At 47.7% G+C, this 17850-nt stretch overlaps 1 pseudogene; it reads left to right on the top strand.

The window, feature by feature from the left end:
• The first annotated feature begins 7132 nt into the window (after positions 1-7132).
• Positions 7133-7251, top strand: LOC112481803 (annotated as a pseudogene).
• The last annotated feature ends 10599 nt before the right edge of the window (positions 7252-17850 follow it).

Below are 17850 nucleotides of genomic sequence, written 5' to 3'. Positions count from 1 at the left end.
AACTGGATATCTGGCCCTATGAAATTGATAGTATTGCAAGAGAAATTGATAGATGAACAGGGAAATTTTGCTGATGCTACCGGTGAGGTCATAGGTGTTTCCATCCTTTCTTCTTTGGAGGATGGCTCAGCAATGAGTCCCTTTATGGGTCTCTGAGGAGATTTTTCTCTGGAGAGGTTCAGTAGGATTCGGAAATGGGGCGGGGAGAGGGTTGCAGCTACAGGTTTGGGACCTAACATTGTGGGGGTGAAGGTTGGAAACCTGAATGTGGCTGAAGCCTCCAAGGCAAAGGAAACAAGTTCAGACACCTGCAGGTCGGTGCCAGGCGAGGTGACAAGAGCAGTGACAAATGGCAGGTGCTGTAGCTCCCCGCGGAGTGCTGGGGACTGTGGCAAACTTCAGAGCCACTAAAATAGGCAGCAGTCCTATCGTGCATCTCCAAGAATTCAGGCCCCGTGTGGCCCGATCCCTATGATTGTTCAAGAAAAGTGAGAAACTCGACTTTCTGTGAAATTTCCCAAGTTTTAAATACTAGCAACGAGTTCTGTATTTGTTTTAAAAACAAAAGCACTACTCAGGCCAAACAGTATGGCCTGCATCTCACAGAGTTTTGACATTGCTTCTCAGGGCTGAATGAGTGAAGGCTTGTGACACCCAGTATGGTACCTGAGAGATGGGAGGCTCTCAGTAAATACTGGTCAAGCGTGATTACCAGGTTTTCTGGTGTGTCCTGATGTCAGCCTTAGCACGACTGACATTTGGAGCCGGGTCATTCTTTGTGGTTGGGGCTCTCCACTATCGGCCGGTTAGCAGCATTCCTGATCGCTACCCAAAAATGCCAGTAGCACTGCCCTCCCCCCCACGAGTGCCGACCAGATTCCAGCAAGGGACTTGCCCAGCAAGTTACAATTTAACTCGATGCCGTGAGTTCTTAGGTGTGGCCCCAGGTAGAAAACTCAGAAAGAGCATCTCTAAATCTTCCTGAGCTCCCCAGGACGGGCACCCGGGCCCCTCTCCCCTGGACAGAGGTCATTTTGTGGCTGGCTCTGTGCTGCTTCAGAGGCCTGCGGAGTTTGACCTTAAAACAGAAAGCCCAAGTCACATCTTTGGTTAATGTTTACGGAAGTGCTTTGAGAGGCAAAGCATGCCTACAGCTGGGTTCTGCCGCTGCACACCTGCGCACACGCTGGCCTGCCCACCTGTTGGAAAAGGGCTGAAAGAACAGCCCCTCCACTGCGGGAACTCCAGCACTGCCTGTGTGTCCACAGGAGCGAGGAGGTCGCCCGCTCACCCGGGTCTTTGATGGACTCTGTAACGAAAGCGGCAGCTGTTAGCTTCAGTGAGCTAAGCCCTTCATTGACCCAGGCAGGTGGTTCTCAAACTCAAGCCTGAGAACCACTTAGAGGGCCTGTTAAAAGGGACGGCTGAGCGTCCCTCAGCCCCCACCAGTTTCTGACTCAACAGGCAGGGGGTGTCTGAGAATTTACATACTTTGCAGGGGTTCCCAGGTGATTTTGCTGCTGCTGGCCCGGGGGCCACACTTTGAAAACCACTCATCTGGGCTCTAGCAAAGATTCTCAACTCCTCTCCTCCACTTGGTTCTTCCCTGCAGTGGAGAAAGCCGAGCTTGGGGAGGCCAGGGAGGTTTAAGGATGCCTGTCCAGCTTTTTCCGGGTTCTCTACTTGGGGCTGATCGATCCAATATCAGACCATAGCCAAGTACTCATGACATTGAATTAAACCGCAACTTGCTGTGCATGTACTTTGCTGGTTCAATAAACTAAATTTATATGCCGACCAGCTCCTTCGTTTTTAATAATTTTTCTCATTCCTTTGATAATATAGCATATTTGAATGGGCCTCCCAGTCATTAGAGTGAATCAGTGAAATCCCTCTTTAAAGGTTTTTGTTTGTCTGAGCTTAACAGAGGTGGTTTAAATCACTGGACGTCTGAACTGCCTTCTCTGGCGAATGCGTAGATAATGCTTCATTATAAGCAGGCTTAACTTCTGGGACAGATATAGATTAGAACAACTTGCTTCTCTGCTGATGGAGAAACTGTGACATTTTGATGGCTCTGATACAGAATTCTTTTTCAGAAAGGGAAAGCCTCTTACGTTTCTGTTCAGTTCTAAATTAGCTTCACGTGCCTCCACGCTGGTTAGGAGCCGGAGACAGGGAGCAACTCTAGGAGGGTCTTCAAGTTGGGAGGAAGCTCGTGGTGGAGCGACCAGCTCACCCTGGTTTGCCTGGGACTTTCCTGGTTTGCGCTCAAGAAGTCCCAGGGGATCTGGCCAGTTGGTCAGCCCAGCTCAGAGCATCATGGTGGCTGGAAACTCAGGGCAGGCAGAGCTCGGAAGATCTCAGAATAGTAATACCAACAATTATCACCCAAGATTTAGTCATTACAGACCACATACTTCATCTGTGTGTCTCATTTCATCCTCAAAACAATGCAAAGCAGTGTTGTTATTACTCTCCTACATGGGAGGAAAGCTGAGGCTGAGTCCTCAGGCTTTCATCGTGATCCCAGATCACCTTGATGGGTACCAGCCTCCCTGGGGGCTTGTTAAAATGCAGATGGCTGGGCCCCACCCCGAGCTTCCGATTCAGTAGGTGTGGGTTGGGGCCCAAGAATTTGCATTTCTCACAGGTTTCCAGGTGACATGGATGCTGAGACCAGAGTGGGCTGTCCCACTCTGCCTGTCCAGTAGCGGTGGTAGGCGTCACCCACGCTGCACTGAGGACCCGAAGTTTAGGAAGCATCTCCCCACCACGAGCACTGCTGAAGGTTGGGGTTCGTCAGGTCCACACGTGACAGCTGTGGGCTGGTTCTCTTTTGATCCCAGGTAAAGCCCTTCTCAGGAACAGGTCTCAGGCACTGTGTCCTCAGACGCTGGCAGAGTCTTGTGACAGCCAGAGGCCAGCGTATGGGGCGAGTGTTGTCACCCAGCGCCAGGATAATGCTTTCCCTTTATTTATCCTGATTGTGAGGATGAAAAACCAGCATCCTTAGGCCAAGCAGTTACACCTGGAGGATTTTTGAGATCTGTGTGAAACTGAGTGGGGAACAAACTTTGGGGACCAGAAGGAGGAATTTCGGGAGCAGTGGTCACAAGTGGGGACAAGGTGCATACAAAATCCGGAGAGGGGTGGAGTGGGAGCCGCCCCCTCTGAGCTCTGCAGCTGTGGGTGTTTTTCAGATTCTCTGTGCCTCAGCGAAGCTTCTGATTCCGAAGACCTGTGAAAATATAAAAATAGTAAACACTAAATAAATGCGAGCTGACGTTTTTATCATCATTCTTTACTACTGAACCAAGGCCAAGCCTCAGTTTCCCCGTCTGTGACGAGGGGACAAAACGGTAGCTTAGTGGGGGATGAGGTGAACCCGTGTCTGAAGCACTGCGCCCAGAGCCTGAGTGCCCAGAGGACCCCCCGTAAGTGCCAGCTGTCATTACTATGCCCTTTCTAGGTCGGAGTCCCTTGAGAACCTGATAGAAGCTTAGAAAAACAGTACATATACAATGACATTTTGAACATCAGTCAGGGACTTTGGCCCCCGACGCCATCTCTTGAACAGGTTTAGAATCTCTGCAGTGAAAGGATGTTCACAAAATGTCACTTAGGCCACTGTCCACTGGTGAGTTCTCTGCGCCCCCATCGCCCCTCTCCCCACTCCATATTCCCCTCCAGCAAACCCCCCAGTACCATCCCTGCGAGGTGTGTCCCCTGCATGCTATTTTTCAGGGCACTCCAGGTAATCCTCCAGGCAATACTGGAGTTATCCTGATTCATACAGGAATGTTTAGAGACTGGCCAGAGCTTCTACTTTTACTGGCTGTGACAATAATTATATTTTAAAGGAGGCTGCCAGGAAAAGGCAGAATCTAGCCAAAGGAATGTATTACTAATGGTGGAATTAGAAGTAGTTGTATAGGTCACCATTTAGCCTTGATGAAATCTAGGACGCTATGTGTGTGTGTGGTTTTTTTGAGGGGTGGGGGCGAGGCTCTGTTAATAGGGGAAAGTATTGAAAGTTAAGCCACTATGGAAAACAGTCTGGAGGTTCCTCAAAAAATTAAAAATGGATATATCTTTTGATCCAGCAATTGCACTTCTGGGTATTTATCCAAAGAAAATCAAAATAATAACTTGTAAAGATCTACGCATTTCTGTATTCATGGCGGCACTATTTACAATAGCCAAGATATGGAAGCCACCTAAGTGCCCACCAACAGACGATTAGATAAAGAAGTTATGGTTCATATATACAATGGAATATTACTCAGCCATTAAAAAGAAATGACATAGATATACCTAGAGGTTACTATGCTGAGTGAAATAAGTCAGACAAAGATAAATGTCCCCTCGTGCCATTTCTTTTCAACAGTGTACTGTGGATCATGGCCATTGCAATAAGAAGTACAAATTAGTAGTTGAGAGATGGTCATGGGGATGGGGAGTATGGCATAGGGAAGGTAGTCAACAGTAATGTAATGGCTAGTGTAGAGCCAGAGGGGTGATAGAGTAATCCAGGGGATTATTTCATAAACTATTTAAATTACTAACCAATGTACTGTATACTTGAAACTAATTATAAAATAAAATTTAAAATAAAGAAATATAAGAGAGCGAAAGTCATAGTTACCTCGCCTCTGCTCACCTTCAAGCCCAATGAGCTCCTTTTCTGTTCTTGCGTCAGGGATATGTTACATCCTTTAGAATCAATGGAAATTTCTAGAATTTTCTCGGTCTTACCTGGGAAAGTAGAATTTTATGTTTTTCCATAAATACAAGGTGAATGAAACATTCCAAGCCTCCCCGAATTGGCTGTATCCTCTTAAAGTGAGTTTGCTGCTTTGAGGAAGCAGGGTCCCTATTGGCCCCATAACAAGGCAGTTTTCATATAACGCAGGTCCTGGCATCTGGGAAAATCGGCTCTTTCCTTTGTTGCCAGGGAAATCATTTCGAAATGAAAAAAAAAACAAAAAACAAAAAACACTCTGAATCCCAGCCCCCAACATTCTCCAAAACAGGAGGCATTCTTAAAAAAAAAAAAAATCCAAATACCAAAACAATAAAAACATAAAACCCAACACATTACTGTACATGAGGAAGGTTTTTTTCTTTTCTTTCCTAACTGAAGGGATGAAAGGGCATCATAATTTTGTTTTCAAATGTGTTTAAGAACCTGTTATTAAAACGGAATTAAACCCGAGTCCCAGGGCCGCAGCTCTGTGACTCCCGGGAGATAATCTTGATAATGCGATTAGCACTGTTTGAGCGGGGCTGAGACGGGAAGGGAGAGACAGATGCGGAAGCTGACGCTCTGCTGAGCTGCTGCCAACTGCCCGCCCGTGGTCTGGGCACAGACGCCGCGTTCTCCAACGGCCCCTGCCATCGGGAGACGTTAGGGGCCTTAACGAAAAGACAAATTATAACATTTACCGGCTGCTCTCTTCGTGAAAGGCAGTATGCTGAACATTCACTGTGTGATTTCTCGTTTCGACTTTGATGCTTAGTAGGGGGGCTGTGGCTTCCGTAAAGTCACCCAGGTGATGAGTGACAGAGCTGGGATATAGACCAGGTTGGCCAATGGCAGAGCCCTGCTGTTTTCATCCACAGTAGAGCTGCAAATTGGGCAGTTGGGAACTTAGATGCACAAGACTCCAATCTGTTGAAAAACTTTTATTTAATAGCAGTCTTCACCCCTGTCTCGCAACCCAAATTGCCAGGCAGCTGTAGTCTTTGTTTAAATGCTTGCCAACGAGGCACAGTCAGCGGTCGTGCAGGTAAGATACTCCTACATGTGGCTTTTGCCTTTTTATTTTTCCAAAAAGTGGGGCCCTCTCTGTACCTCCACCTAATGGGCTCATTGAACAGCAGGCTGGTGGCAGGTACATCCTCTGTGGCACTGCGCTTTTGCAGGGACATTGGAAGTCATAGAATAATGTCCTGGTTAGAGGAGTGTTCTCCAGCCTTCATGGCACTAGGGACCGGTGCTTCTATGAGAATCTAATGCCTGATGATCCGAGGCAGAGCTGAGGCGGTGATGCTGGCGCTGGGGGGAGCAGCTGCAGATACAGATGAAGCTTCACTCACTCGATCACCCCTCACCTCCTGCTGTGCGGCCTGGTTCCTAACAGGTCCGCGGCCTGGGGGTTGGAGACTCCTGGGTTAGAGGCCCGAGGAAGGAAGGAAACATGTGTTCATTGAGTACTGAACACATATCTGTGCCAAGCCCTCTCTTGGGCCTTTTATGTAATAGATCTTAAACAAATGTCATGCAAATTCAATAAGGGAGAGGCTGCTGCTGTGGATGGGGAAACTGAGGCACTGAGCAGTGGAGAGGTTCTTGAGCCAGTGGGAAGGGATGATTCCAAAGGCTAGAGGTCGGAGGCTGTGAGTAAAGGCTGTGAGGGTGGGCCTAGTCTCTCTGATGACTCCGTGCAGAAGGTCCTTCCAGCCCTCCCTGCCTCGTCTAACCACCCCCACCTTGTCGTGGGTTGTCTTCTCAGGTCCGTGGGCCTTCGACCAATTGAATATTGCTGTGGTTAAGAGCAGGGGCTGGCCAACTTTTTCTGTAAAGGTCCAGATAGTAAGTATTTTGGAGTTTGTGGACCATACAAAGTCTGTTACAGCTATTTAACTCTACTGTTGTAACAGGAAAGCGGCCATAGATAACACATATATGAAGGGCTTTGGCTGCATTTTGATAAAACTTTATTTACAAAAAAGAAGCAGCGGGCTGTAATTTACTGACCCCTTTAAGGTCATGGCGTCTGAAGTCAGCGGGGCCCCGGGGTGGAATGGAGGTTTCACCACCTACTAGCTGGGTGGTCCTGAGGAATGTTCTTTACCTCTGTGAGCCTCAGTTTCTGCATCCGTAAAGTGGGTCTGTAATCACACCTACCTCCTATGGCTTTATGAAGAGTCTATGTGTGCCCTGGGTCAGGAAGGAGAGAGGAGAAGGCTTCCAGGTGACAGATGAGCCGAATCAGCTTCATTATCCCTTCCCCCCACAAGCCAGCTTTACCAGGGGCCTGTGCCAGCCTGGACAGCAGCCATTTCCTTTGGAGTCATTGACCTCTTACTAGGTCTCTTGTGGGCCCAAGTTCAAATGAGACTTCTGGTCTACCGCCATGCCACCCTGAACAGGCCCAATCCCGTCTGATCTCGGAAGCTCATCAAGGTCGGGCCTAGTTAGTACTTGGATGGGAGACCACCTAGGAAGACTAAGTGCTGTAGGTATAAAAAAATTTTTAAAAATAAATAAAAAATAAGGGATTGTAAGCTGACAAGGTACTTGTAATCTGTGAGGTCAACCAAGGGTTGCCTCGCCTAAAAAAAGATAATAATAAAAATAAATTTAAAATAAAAATATCAAACGAGACTTCTGGGGCCATCTGCAACACCAGGTGAATGGGACGAGGGAACCACAGGCCGGAGGTCGGCTTGCTGGTCAGCCTCAGGGTGCGGGCCTTGAAGCTCGTCACTTCTGCCTGCGCACGTCTGGGTCAGCTCCGTGAACATTGTCATCAGGACCGAACCTTAAACCTGGGGAAGAGGACGGTCCTTTCACACGCCAGGTCCCAGGCACCGTTCGTAGCAGCCCTTCCCTCAAAACCGCGAGTATTTTTGCTCTTAAAGAGTCTATTTTTCTTAAAGAGTTTCTTAAAGAGTTTTGTTTTTCTTTATGTGATTATTTTTACATCTCTGACCAGTACTGGTCTTTCTTGGTATCTTTCTTTGATTGGGTGGTGTGTGTACGTGAGTGTGCGTGTGTGTGAGTGTGTGTGCATGCGTGAGTGAGTATAAGGGCGAATGTGTTGGGAAGAGGGATCGATGGTTCACGGGAATCATCTCTTCCTTTCTTTTTAACTTTTCATTTTCTTAAGAATAACACTATTTATTGAGCACCTACTATATGCCAGGTAGTAAGCTGAGTGCTTTTCACCCATGATCGTGTGTATGTATATGTGTGTGTGTGTGTGTGTGTGTGTGTGTATAATACATATACATATATTTAAATATATGTGTATATGTATTTTGCATATATATATATGTATGTATGTATGTACTTATTTATTTATTTATTTATTTAAAGTGCGTGTTAGGCCTTATTACTATTTCTCAGACTCTGAGTCTGAGAGAGGAAGAGAACTTGACTGTCAGGCCACCCAGACAAGACATGAGAGAATTAGGAGCCAAGCACAGACCTTCTTAGCACAGAAGCATATTCTTTCTTTCTTGATCACCCGCTCTTTACCAGCCCACTGCAAAGCCAGTGTTCAGGGCTGTTTCTCCAGTATATATTTTTGAGTAGAGTTTGGTATTCACTGTGAAATTAAAAAGATACCAACATGTTTTATATCCTTAAAAAAAAGTGAGTTCCATGCATCAGGATGGATATTACTAAAACAAAACAAAACAGGAAATATGGGATTTGGTGAGAATGAGGAGAAATTAGAACGCTTGTGCAATGTTCATTGAATGGCAAAATGGTACAGTCAGTGTGGAAAACAGCGTGGTGGTTTCTCTAAAAAAATACAAATAGAACTATCATATGAGCTCAGTATAAACCCAAAACAATCGAAAGCATGGCCTCAACGAGATGTTTGCACACCACCGTTCATACCGGCATTATTCACAATAGCTAAAAGGTGGAATCAACCCAAGTGTCCATCCACGGATGAGTGTATAAACCATGTGGTCTGTATATGCACTGGAATATAATGCAGCCTCCCAAAGGAAGTTCTGACAGATGCTACAACGTCGATGAGCCTTGAGAACCTTACGCTGAGTAAAATAAGCCAGTTACCAAAAAAAAAAAAAAGACAAATACTGCGTCATTCCACTCACATGAGGCACTTAGAGTACTTAGAGTCCAATTCATAAAGACAGAAAGTAGAATTGTGGTTGCCAGGGGCAACCGTCTCAACATCAATTTGACTAGTCTTATGCTTTATGAAAAAAATCAGTGGTTCCTCCCCCTGTTTATGCATCAGAATCCTCAGGTCAGCTTGTTATAAGTCACTCACTATGACAAACACGAGGCAGATTCCCGGCCGCGCTCCAGATCTCCACCGGCAGTGGGGCCCGGGAAGCTGTGTTTTCATTAAGCTCCCTGATTCTGATGCTCAGTGTTTGAGAACAACCGGCACAAAGAATCCCCTCCACCAGGAACAGGACGGGCTCTGTGTCCTTAGGAAGGCATTTGGAGCTGCCTGTGTGACTCTGTTCCCGCCCCTGCCCCACAAAGGTGGTCCTGTCCATGTAGATGCAGTAACTAGAGGCTGTGACCAGTCCCATCCTGCATCACACCAACAGCATCCCCTGTGAAAAGGATAACAGAGTATTCCGATGAACAGGAGATCTGAGAGGACCGAGCCATCATCTTTCTTTGTTACCTTCTAGCAGTCTCCAAAAATGTCCAGTGGCTGCCTTTGTAAAGATGATATATAAACCAGTATATATATATATGGCATTGGAAATGTGTTATCACTGTTTGCTGTGCAGCCTTTTCATCCCATGGAGTAGTTTGGCAACAAAAGGATGACATTTATCGACTCTGCTGATAGAGTGATTGATGAATAAGTTATGCATTGGTTTCATTTCCTAACAAAATCAATTATTTAAGTGCTATACGTTTGTGTATCTGTTGTAGAGAAGCCCAATGTCGCGAGAGTCAATCCTTGGGTGCTCGTTGGGGTTGCGGGGGAGTGGGGCAGGCAGGCTGGGGGCAGAACGGTGGCCCTGCAGGCCTGGAATCAAAGCCAGTTACGCTCACTCGAGGAACTTATCCTCTGCTGCATGGTTTCCTAACACGGAAGCAAAGGTGACGATCACCCTACCTCCCAGAGATTCGACTAGAAAAAGCCCATGGAGTGTTCGGCGTGGCACCGGCCCATTGTCAAGTGCTGAATCCTCATCGGCTGCCTCCATCATAGATAGCTCTTTGTATTCTAGTGGTCCTGTTGAAGCACACAGCCACCTCATTTGGGTAAAAGTCACCTCCTCACTCTCCACTACTGGGGTCCAAAGGTTTCATCTTCCTTTGACAATGTGGAGGCTCCAGGAAGGAAAGAAGAGGTTTGCAGGAAAAGACACCTAGAGATTCAGAATTGGGGGAGTGGCAGATAATTAAGATAGCATGTTAGTTTCCTAGGGTTGCCATACAAATGACCACAAGCTAGGTGGCTTAAAACATCAGAAATTTATTCTCTCAGTTCTGGAAGCCAGACGTACAAAATCAAGGTGTGAACAGGGCCACAGTACCTCCAAAGGCTCTAGGGGAAGACCCTTCCCTGCCTCTTTGGCTCCTGGTGACTCCAGGTGTTCTTGGCTTATGGCAGCATCAGTCCGATCTCTGTTTCCAATGGACGTCTGTTTGTTCTTCCCGTGGCCACCTCCTCCCCGGTGTGTCTCTGGGTCCTCTCCTCTTCTCGCAAGGACGGCAGTCATTGGATTTAAGGCACACCTGAAATTTAAGAAATTTCATCACTAGATTCTTAACTGATTCCATCTACAAAGACCCTTTATCCAAATAAGTTTCACATTCCAAGGTTCCAGGTGGACATGAATTTGGAGGGACACAATTTAACCCAGTATGGCTGTTAACTGCCTTGCCAGCCCCAACACCCGCATGACAGGGGAGAAAAAGAGACGATGGGAGCCCTTGCTTTTTCTGGGGCTCGCGCCGTCCGTTAGCATCCTCAGAGCTCCTGGTCTGTGGCTTTCCTGGAAGATCTGGTCCTTCCAAAGGGTTAGAATCACCCTGATGAGACTAGAAGGTGAGTGTATGTGGGGGAGAGACACATTCAGCCCATGATCCGTTTGCCTCCAACCACCGGAGCACACGGAAGTTGAGGAAATGGTTGTTTTAGAAAACATTGGAGGATTGATTGTGCTATTCTCTTAACCACGTTCCTCTGATTATGCATTTGAGGGTCTGAATTAATCCACCACACAGGCAAGCTGAATAAATTGCACTTTTCCAGCCACACTGGCTGAACCAAACATCTGACTTTAACCCCAGGCAGATTCTTCTCCGGCCTGCAATTCTGGAACAAATAGACAATGGGAAGGGGTGTCCCCGTGGGAGCCACGATGCCTCCTGCACGAGAAGATTTCCGCTGAAAATCTTCAAAACACGGCGTCCTTAAGTTGATCCGGATAACTGCCTTCTGCAGTCCAGCTTCCCCTGGTGTATGTAGATGAACTCTCCAAAAGAAAAGAAAAAATGGATTTCATTTTCAGATTAGATGCTGTTCTAGCACAGCTCTTAGTGATCAAATTGTTCCATGTAGCAAAATCAGAACAGAATCCTGACTCCCTGCACTTAACACCTTCAAATCCATCTTTCTCGTCTTCCTTTTGAAAATCGAAATCCTTTAAGCTCCAAGGCGGGAATGAACTGCGATGTGACCGAGGCTCCGATAGTGAAGATAACTGAGGGCAGAATACCGATTCTGACGTTGCTGGAAAACTCTGTGATTGTATGGCTCCAAAGAGAATTTTCTGCACCTCGAAATAAATTCTTTAGTCAACAAGGAGGAAGATGGTGGTGGTGGTGAGTGGAGGAAGTCAGAGTCTCCAGGAAGGTCGGAACTTTGTAATTTTCTTTCTTGCAAATAGAAGGAAGGATCTTAAATAAAAGCTTTTGCGTACGCCCCCTTCACTGCGCTGGGAACCCCACGTCCTGCTTCAGAAGCTCCTCGCTTGTCCCCGGGTGAGTCCATCAGTGGCTCAGTGGCCGTCCTCTGTCCTAGCTGTCCCACACGTGATGGACGCTCTCTTCGAGCTCATTAGATACAGTGTCTTTACCGTTTGCAGCCCTGTCTCCTATACTCAGTGTTTTTAAGTGAAGTAGGTTCTCACTGTTTGATTTCTTCTGAGAAATCCTGAAGGGCTTTGAAAACCCAATGTGTGCATTGGAGGAGACCCCATCAGCTCCCAGGCCACCCTGACCACAGCCCCCAAGGTGCCATTTTTCTCCTCTTCCCTGAATCAGCAGGACAGAGGCACAGGAGACACACGGGAGCTGATGGCTGTGCACAGCCAGGGTGACAGGGGCTGCTGCAGTGCAGCCGACCTCAGGCCACTCAAGTCATTCACGGCTTAGATTCAGAAGCCACTGTCAACTGAACCGAGAAGTCCCCCGCAGGAGTCAGGAGGGCCCTTCTCTCGCACGGATGTAGGCTCTCTTCCTTTCGTCTCACGTGGCATGCTCGATGCTCGGCACACACGCACCCTCATGTCCTCACGTGGCCTCACAGGGACCCATGTGAAGGGGCAGGAGAAGGATTTTGGGCCCTGTATCTCAGATGAGGAGGCCGAGGCCTAACGTCACAAAGCGACCTCCGAAGGTCTCCCACCCTTAGTTTACATCTCTGCCTCTGGATGAGCCTGTGGACTCGAGAATGTGGACCATTTTCTCTCTCTTCCATCCCCATTCCCCTCCCCCCCAGCACACCTGGGTAAGGAGCATGGTCTCCTTCCTGTTTCTCCTCCCTCCCTCTCTAATCTCTCTTTGTAAAGCAGGAGGTAGGCCTCCTTTCTTTTTTGCAGGATGTTAATGTGTCTTTGGAAACCTGTCAGCAGCGGCTTACCCATGCCCAGGCAAGGCGAGTGTCTGTCGCAGGAATCCAGGCTGTGAATGTGATTCCCCTTCTGCGACATGCATCTCAGGGCTCATATTTTTGAAAAAAAAAGAAAAGATGCGTGCTCATGGCATGAAGCCAGCTGCAGCTCATGCCGCTTGACATCGATTTGTAACTGTAATCTGTTACATGTTTAAGAGGAGGTGGGGTTTGGAATTCTCTCTTCCCGGAGCGGTATACAGAGTAGGAGGCACGTGGAGACCCTGGAGAGCCTCTCAGACAGAGACCATTTATCATGGACTCCGGCAGAAGGGGCTTTTCAAAGGTTTATGTCATTCGTAAACATCTTTTAAGCCATTGTTACCACGGAGTTTTTTCTATTGCTTGGGAATGATGGGACATTGTAGAGATACTTACCAGAAGGGTGGAAACTCTTACTGCAGGCCAGGAGCCCAGTCCGGGGTGTATCCACTGCCCACCCCCACCCGACTGGGGGGAGCCCTCACTGCCCTCTCCCGAAGGATGGATTTGGTTAGCACCGTCAGTCTGATTGCACCCGCTCGGTGGTTCCTGATTCCGCAGGCATTTCGAATGGATGCTGGGTGCGGGCAGATCAGGCTCAGAACCATTCGCCGCCACACCCAGGGTGATACTGAGTTTAACGTGTTGGAAGCAGACGTGTGAATGGAGTTGGGAGTGCAGAAGGTTTTTGGGCGAGCAGCACATGCGAAAGGCAAGGAGAGGAAGAGGGGGAGGCAGGGGAGGCCTCGGCAGGGACCCGACGCAGCTCGGGCAGCCCAGAGGGAACTCCAGAGCAGACAGCTTATGTGCCTCGGGGGGCAGGCAGAGTCTTGGATTGCCTCCTTGCTCCATCCTTGGCTGGGGTCACCCTGGGAGGAGCGGGAGCTTGACTTAAACATCGAGGCTGATTTCGAGGCCTGTAATCCAGTGCATCTCGTCCAGAAGCAGTTTTCCCCCTGGAGGACACTAAGCAGTGTCTGGAAACATTTTTGGTTATCATAACTGGTCGAGGTGCTATTAGTGTCAAGTGAGTAGGGGTCAGGGATGCTGCTAAACATCCTGCAAGGAATAAGACAGTCCCCCGCTACTAAAGACCTTCCTGGTCCCACATGTCCACAGTGCTAAGGTTGAGAAACTGTGCTCTAATCCAACCCTTTTGATTTTCAGATACTGTAACTGAGGCCCTGAGAGCCTGGCCTTCCACATTCAAAGCTCGCTCAGCTGAAGTTCATTATGCATTGCTTCGTTTTGAAATAGTTCAGTGCAATGAGAATTAATCAACAACCAACCAACTTTTCCTGGGTACCACTAACCTGTTACAGATTACCAGGAAGTAGAGACTTGTCCTCTATGAGATTAGTGCTAACTTGAGGAGTCATCCAGGCTCTTAGAAGAGCCGTGTAAGATGCCATCTCTTGCAGGACGGAAAAGTGGTGGCCCCTAGCCGATCCGGTCTACAGAGGTGTTTTATTTGGCGAATACGTTTGTTTTTCCTTTCTTCCTTTTTTTATTCAAATGTCATGAGTAAGAACTTAGACTCTCCAGTGAACAACAGGTCCTCCCAAGACATTTCTTCTTTCTTAGCCCCCTACATGCAAGCCCAGCCCCTGAAGACAATTGTGATTGTCACTCCTTAGTCTAAGATGGTGGTTCTCAAACTTGAGCAAGTCTCAGAATCACCCGGAAGCCCTGTTAAAACAGATCGCTGAACCCCGCCCTAGAGTTTCTGCATTTCTAACAGGCAGTGAGATGCTGTGTGGTCTGAAGAGTTGGTTCTCAAATGTTAACATACATCCGGTTACCTGGAAAGTTGGCTAAAAACTCAGATGCTATGACCTCAGATTCTGATTCCATAGATTAGGGGCAGGGCATGGGATCTCCACTTTTAACAAGCCTCCAGGTGATCCTAATGCACACTGGGGGTGTGTGACTCTGCTGTAAGGGTCTGGTGAGTGGTGTAGACCACCACTTCTCAAATATTTAATGTGCATATGAGTCACCTAAGGATCTTGTTAAGATGCTGATGCCGATGAAGTAAACCTGGGCATAGCAGAGAATCTGCATTTCTAACCAGTTCCCAGGTGATGCTCATGCTGCTGATCCAGGGAATCCTTTAAATAGCAAGGGGTGGACCAGTGGTTCTCAGGGTGTTTTTACTCCTCGGGACATTAGTGACGTCTGGAGACATGTTTGCTTGTCACAGCTGGGAGTCATGGCTACTACTGGCACCTAGTGGATAGAGGCCACGGATGCTGCTGAACATCCCACAATGCACAGGAAAGCCCCATAATAAAGAACAACCCAGCCCCAGATGTCAGTAGTGCTAAAGTTGATAAGCCCGGAGTAGACGAAGCATTGAGAAGTTGGCTAACGCTGATCCGTGGGCCAGGATGGTCCTGGAAGAGGGAACACTTAAAATTAAGCCCATTGTTTAATATTAAGTTTCTTTCAGGGACAATAGAGCTGATGCGTAATTCATGAAGTTTCAACCTGATGCTTCCCGTCCTCTTCTCTATTTTATTCTTTCTCCACAGCATATTCCACTATCGAATGTATAATTTATACTTACGTGTGTCTTATTTATAGTCTGTGTCCCCTACTGGAACATAAACTCCAGAAGGGCAGAGGCTTCTGTTTGTTCGGTTCACTTCATTAGCCGCAGCCCCTAGAACAGTGCTTGGCACATAGTAGGTGCTCAATAAATAGTTATTAAATGAATGAGAGGATGTCAGGTCTTTGGAGAAACAGACAGGAAATCGGTGCTGGGCTGCGGGCTAGGGGAATGACAAATCATTTATTTCATCATTCTTTCATCCGCCTGTTCTGAAAACATATATTAAAGTCTCGCATTACACTGGCCTCCTGGGCACACACTCTTGATTGGTTCATGGTCGTTCCATGAGATAAGCCCACCATCTAGTTTTGAGAACTTGCAGACATTCGAAGAAGGGCAGGAGAGTTTTCCCCAATGGGCAAAGAGCTCATAGTTTTGTTTTCTTTTGGTTTTAGTATGGTTTGAAGCATCCTAATCTCATGATGCTTACAAAGGAATCTCTGTGTAGCAAAAAAGAAGTAAAAACTGAAAATAAATGTCTATAGCTCCTTTTAATTCACTGCCTTTCTTTCTTTTCTTGTTTTTTTTTTTTTTAAAAAAAACTTCCTTTCCATCCAGAAAGTTCTCGCCCTATATTTTCTGACTGTTGGAACATCTGACCCTTCGTGTATGTGTCTGCGGAGGAGCCTGAGCTCAAAGGAGCTCTTTCGAAAACGTTTCATTTCCCCATTAGTCCAATTCTCTGAGCACCTTTGTGTTGCTTTCTTCAGAGAGGAGAATATTACAAAAACACTTGCTAATTATTGTTGGCCTTTTATTAGTTTAGTGCTTTTGAACAGCCTAGAAATGAACATCCTTGCCTGAGAATCTTGTCCTTTTTCTCTTTGAGGGTGAGGGAAGTCATCCCCACGGAGTTATTTATGAAGCCCGAGCTGGCAGAATGTGTCTAATGGGTGTGACGTCAGAGAGGTCAGGACCACAATGAGAAGAGCAGTTCTGAGTTCATTTGCATTCCCTCGGCTGGTTCAGGAACAAAAGCCTACCCCATGCCACAGCCTCCACTTCATGGTTCATTTATTGTGGTTCATTCCCTCCAAATTGAGTAGTGGATGGATTAAGAAGAAGAAGTAGCCAGGGTTTCTCTCCAGTGTCCTCTGCCCAGTATTTTCAGCTGTAATGTGGTTAAGCCACTGTAGCATCGAGAGAAGGAAGGGCCTTCGGATGTGGTGTTGGCCTGAGCCCTCCCTTTCGACAGGTCAGTTCCATCGCGGTCTGGCCCTGTCTCGATCTGCTCCCAGGCTGAGGATTTTTTGAAAGCTCGGTCATCATAGATCCCGCCCCAATAATTAGTTCTCCCCTCACTGGCTGTCCCCAGTGTATCACCCGTGTTTTGGTGCAGATGACAAAATTGCTCTCTGGCAAATTTAAACAGACAAAGAATTTGTCAAAGGCAATCAGGGGGCTCATAGAATCTCCAGGATGTCGGGTGACCAAGGGGCAGCTACACAGCAGAGGCATAACAGGTGCTGTGCCTGGACCTCGTTGAAGATCCCCTCTGTGGAGACACCAGTGCTGCCTTAATGCCTGGCAGCAAGTGCCACCTCTAAGCTACGATCACAGCCATCTCTGGGAAGTGGCTGCATCCTTGCCCGAGATCTGCCCAGTGCCCATCTCTGCCAGCTATGAACTTCACCTTGGGCTTGGACACAGTCTGCTCATTGGAGCCTAGGTGACATGCAGAGGAGGTTGAGAAAGACAGTTTCTCTTTTCTAATTTGGAAAGAGATGGGCTATTGAGGTGGGACTCTCAAAAGGTAGAAAAGGTGTTCAAAGTTCAGTGTGACCCAGAGAAATAGATGCCCAACAGCCCAGGTAAGGCCTTACCTTGACTTTTTCCATCACTGAGCTAGAGGTTTCAAGGTACAAGAGAGGGAGCCTGTCAAAGGATCTTCAGTGCCCCTTACTTCCCATCAGAGGCAGCAACAAGCTAACCGGCCAGCGGCCAGTCCTTGGCCGGATGTGAGTTCTGCAAGGGGCTGGCCAGTGCTGGACCTCAGGGGCCGCAGCTGAGCCTGCCACTCACAGCAAACTCCTCGACAGCTGGGTGATGCTTTCAGAGCGCCCAGGTGCTCTACCCTTTTGTCTCCTTCCCAGAGCAGCAATCGCAGGCTTGTGATGACTTGATTATTTCGAAATAGGAACCGATGATGGATTGAACAAAAGCATGCATGACGTGAGAGCAGTTCGTTTAAAGAATACGTGAAATCCAGAATGTTGAGGAGGAAGGGCCTCTGCAGATCAGCAGGGCCAGTTTCATGGTAGGAGAAGCAGCTGGGAGGGGAGGCATGCAGGATACTGTTCATCACACTGCCTCGAGGGGGCCGGCCAGAGAAATGGAGGCCAGGAGATGCCAGCATGTCTGTAAGTGGCAATGCCCCGGGAATAGCTCCAGGCCAACATCCTCATACAGGAGAGGATGCTCCCCATCTCCTCCTCTGACTTCCTCTTTACAGGCTGAGGAATCTTAACACCTTTATTATTCAGAATCTTCATAAAAGGCCCTTATGGGTCACTGAGTCCAGGGTTTCTAAAGCGTGAGTTCCTCCCGTACCTGACGCACCAATGGACCTTGGTTAGAATGCAGATTTCTTGGCCCCATCTCGAAACCTGCTGA

Source organism: Pteropus alecto, unplaced genomic scaffold (genome assembly GCF_000325575.1).
Source record: "Pteropus alecto unplaced genomic scaffold, ASM32557v1 scaffold125, whole genome shotgun sequence".
In the NCBI taxonomy this organism is placed as follows: Eukaryota; Metazoa; Chordata; class Mammalia; order Chiroptera; family Pteropodidae; genus Pteropus; species Pteropus alecto.
Note: the sequence above shows the minus strand (reverse complement) of the source record. Positions and strands in the feature narration are given on the sequence as shown.